At 51.7% G+C, this 4273-nt stretch overlaps 1 protein-coding gene across 1 annotated transcript in view; it reads left to right on the top strand.

Moving 5' to 3' along the window:
- The window catches only part of LOC113215399 (uncharacterized), a 123421-nt gene that overhangs the window by 29086 nt on the left and 90062 nt on the right, over positions 1–4273 (top strand). The gene's annotated exons all lie outside the window — the stretch shown is intronic.

The raw sequence follows: 4273 nt of genomic DNA, 5'->3' as shown, positions 1-4273 counted from the left end.
GGGTGAGGGAGGTGAGGGGGCGAGGATGAGGGGTGAAAGGGGTGATGCGAGCCGCACAGATCAACACCAGAGTGCAAAATGTTTATTGTGCAGCATATATAGGGGTTACGCAACGAGGTACCTACGCACAGCTGCTGCGGAGGGAGGAGCTGCGTGGCGTGGCGCTCGCCTTATTGAGTTCGATGCCCCGCGGTGGGCTGCTGGTGGTGAGACGCTGCATTCCAGAGCCGATTGTGTGGCGGGCCAACCGGACCGCGCCGCGAGGCCGAGCCGGGTGGAGCCGGGCGGAGCTGCTGCTGCAGCTGATAACATCGTATGGACCCGTGCGACGCGGCGCTCGCTAGTTATGCCCGGTTACGCCGCCCTTTGCTTGCTTCCGCGCATCCGTCGCCGTGGCCTGGCCAACGAAGGGAGGTTGGACATGAGCCCCACCGTGCCGCATTTGAACCCGGCCCACTTCAGTCCCAAACCAAACGAATAAGTCCGCCACGCAACAGCCCCGAGTCCAGATAGTCATGTTGGACACATGGCAGGCTCATATCGAGCTTTGTTTGGGGTCAAACTGGGCCGGGCTCCTAACGGCTCCAACACTGTAGGGCTGAGGTCCAACCCGTCCAACATCGCAGAATGAACCCCTGCGATGGCCGAAAGGTGTGAGATACACTCAGAAAATAGTTTCCTCGAAAGAAGGCGAAATGCCTTGCGAATATGTAGGCTATTTTTCAAAAAATACAAGGAAGTTTCCCTTCCTTAGCAGAAGGCAAATATTGTGAAAATAATGTAAAAATTGTCTTCAGATGAACGAAAGCAATTGAATCACCATTAACCAAGGATAAACATTTCCTTGCACCCACCCGGGTGGAATGTTCTGAAGACGTCAGAACTCTCTCTTGTAGTAATGTAGAATGCTACATTCAGAACTCCCATTTGCGTGTGATTCTATTCTTACCTTGTGTTCTTTTCTTGTTTTTGCAGGTTAGTTATTGAGTACTGCTGGACAGGACTAACCTAGCCGCTGCTCCATGTGACCGTGAGTATATAGCAGGAGCAGGGCACATTCGCAAAGGTGTTTATTTATTTACACGCCGTGATATTAGACTTGTCACTTTGTAGCCACGGTGGTGGTATATTCTCTGATTTGCTCGTGCACCGCACATGTGTCGATATTTCTAAAAACTTTTGTCGACACATAGCCGCACGACAGAATCAGACTGAGCCGGAAGCAGAACCTCTGGGCCGCGGCCCCTAAGGACGGAACTATGGGACGTGACCCTAGAAATTGAAAGGCGTTCGTCCTTCCCCGGGGTCAAACTAGGCTACCGTCCCTTTTGTCGGGCCGTTAGGGCGTACAGTAGGCGAGGCAGGGGGCCCGGCAAAGTTTCGCACAATCTGATTAATTGTGGAGTATGGGCTAGTTTTCTAGAAAGACATCTAAAGCAATGCAAGAGTAAAGGGATTTGAACATTAGGTACCCGAATGAAAAAATCAAATTCTAGGATACAATGTGTGGAAGTATTTTCAGTATTAACCGTAAGCAACGCAAGCTACGTTTGCCTCTAGTAAACAATTTTGTTCCGTGAACGTTTTTTTGCACAACCAGAACGGATGCAACTATGTATGTTGTAAATACTGCAATGTTTTGACACACTTGGTTTTCTAGAGTGATACCATCAAATTTTACTTTGAGGATCGGGAAAACATACATTTTTAAAATGGCATTTTAAAAACAAGGCTCTGAATCAAGATCAAGTACATGGCAGATAAAGCATGCAGCATTTTTAACGACCTGAACAAATTTTGAGCATTTATATTCTGCTGTACCTTTAATAAAAACAAATCAAAATCTAACATTGGTGCAATCTTTTGCACAGCTATATAACCCCATCCTTCAGTGGCGCTGCCTGCTTCTTTCTTTTTCTTTTCTGAGTTTCCCTGAGCGAAAGAATTTCCGGCCGTAAAAGAGCGCTGCGCCCCGCTGTCCAGACAGGCTGGGCCCCGCTAGAGAGGTGATTGTCCGGTGCTGCCCCCTCCCGCTGTACACAGTCAACAGTCTTTTTCACTTAACACGACGTTCGAAGGTTTGATCTCATTGCCGACATCCTGGCCGCGCGACCTCCAAATAACTTTTATTTTCACCTGCATTACGCGTTCGCTTTCGGCCGTCAAGATGATGGGGACCTGCTGCAGTGGTTCCGTTACCTGCTGGACCCTTGGCCAGTGTGTGTGTGTGTGTGAGAGAGAGAGATAGAGATATGTGGGGGGAGGGAGTGGGAGGGGGTCATTAATTATATCGGGCGGAGCATTCGGGAACAAGGTCTTATGCACGCCGCTGCCTTGACATGCAAGAAGGGCCGAGAGAAAAAGAGAGAGAGAGAGAGAGAGAGAGAGAGAGAGAGAGAGAGAGAGAGAGAGAGAGAGTAGGTCGTCGCGCACAGACACGTTCTGCCACCGCTGGCGTGCCAAGCGGGCGGTGCACCAGGTGAAACATTTTTGTCACTTGGAGTTACTTTTTGATCTCCCCGGCCGTCGTGTTTAGACAATGACGCGGCTGGCAGCGTCTGCCAGTGGGGAAGGTCATGGGCGGGACGCAAGCGGGGCGGGGTTGGCCGGGGCGGCCGGCAGGTGTACGCCTCGCTCCTGCTCTGCTCGCCAAGTCCAATATCTTGTTGGTGGCGACGGGAATGACGAAGGTATTTTATTTAGTCAGTAGAACCGGGGGCACTAAACTTTATCTCTTTTGCTGAGACCGCCTCTGCGCAGCTGCGCTGAGTAGAATTGAAATTGTCCGTACGGATCTCTGTACAGGTCCGACTCGCGACAAATAACAAAATCAAGCGGGGGCTTGGATCGACTGGGTATTCGCACAAAAAAAAATGTCTGTGACAAAGCTCTCAGCGCGTTCGCCTTCGATGAGGTCGTTCACTTCACTTTCAAAACAAAAGAAAACAACACGTCACAACTGAGAGGTTCTGAGGGTTTGCACTTTTGGAGCATTTTGCACATTTTGCAACAAATGCGTCCCATTATGCTGGTTAAATTTTACTTTCTATGACAGTTTTAACTGGTTCTAACCCTTCAGCAAAGATGCATCATGATCATGATCATGCTTTTGCTCTTCTGGAAGTATGGTGTTACGTTACGCCTCTTGGTGTTGTTTCTAGTATTGTCGCTGGTCCCCGTTTGATTTCCTGGACCACGCGAATAGTGCACCTTTGGAACTGTCATCGCTTCACTTTGGTTCCGAGCACCGCGTTGGCTCTTTATGTTGTGCGACTCCCCCGCCGTCCATGACCATAAGGAGTGCTCCGCCCCGGTCGTATGTCTCTCTCGCCCCATCCTGTACACGCCACTGTACGGCACTTTGCCGTGTATGTGTGTGTGTGTGCGCGCGTGCGCGTACATGCTGGCCGGCCGTCGACCCCACTACCGCGCCCGTTCGTTTGTTTGACGCGCCAGCAAAGCGGTTTAAAATTTCCATTTTCCGTGATCGTGGTGGTCAGGCATGTGTGTGTGTGTATGTGTGTGTGTGTGTGTGTGTGTGTGTGTGTGTCGGCAGCGCGCCAGACGACCAGGGGCGGAGGAGAAGGGGGGGGGGTAGGATAGGTACGACGTCAGGTCGAGTCAGGTGCAGAAGGGGAGGGTTTGGGACGGGGTAAGGGAGGGGGCTAAGGACGGGCCGCGCATCAAGATAAAGTAGAAGGGGGAGGCGTCGTGGAATGGCAGAATGGCGGAAGTGTTGTCGCCATGAGCGGCGCAAGTGGCATACTAGCGGTCTGCTGACCTCGCGAGAGAGAGAAGGAGATAGGGAGGGGAAGAGCCAAAGTTGTAGAGGAGGGGAAGGGAGGGAGAGAGAGAGAGAGAGAGAGAGAAGATGACTAGTTTTGTTTCGGGACTGTTGGTTGCCGCGGTGGTGCGGCAGCCAAGCAGCTGACGAGCGTTGGCCCCCTGCGCCTCCCCCTTCCCCCTCCCCCGTCTCACGGGTGTTGATTTGTAGGGGTGAATAGACTCGCACAAACCACCGCAGGCAGCCATGCGAACAGTGGTCCCTTGTAAAGGACGAATAACTCTCTCGACCAACCTTCAAAACGTTACAACACACTTCTTGCTTTAGTTGAAAAATAGAGGGTGGTGGGGGCTCTGCTTCGTGGACCAATACGCTACCCTGCCCACTAGCGGATGGTTCTGGTCTTCCATCCAGGGCACGCCTCAGCTCAGAAAGTGAGTGAGAGAGAGAGAGAGAGAGAGAGAGAGAGAGAGAGAGAGAGAGAGAGAG

Source organism: Frankliniella occidentalis, unplaced genomic scaffold (genome assembly GCF_000697945.3).
Source record: "Frankliniella occidentalis isolate FOCC.00 unplaced genomic scaffold, Focc_3.1 Scaffold92, whole genome shotgun sequence".
In the NCBI taxonomy this organism is placed as follows: domain Eukaryota; kingdom Metazoa; phylum Arthropoda; class Insecta; order Thysanoptera; family Thripidae; genus Frankliniella; species Frankliniella occidentalis.
This window is presented reverse-complemented; position numbering and strand designations above follow the sequence as displayed.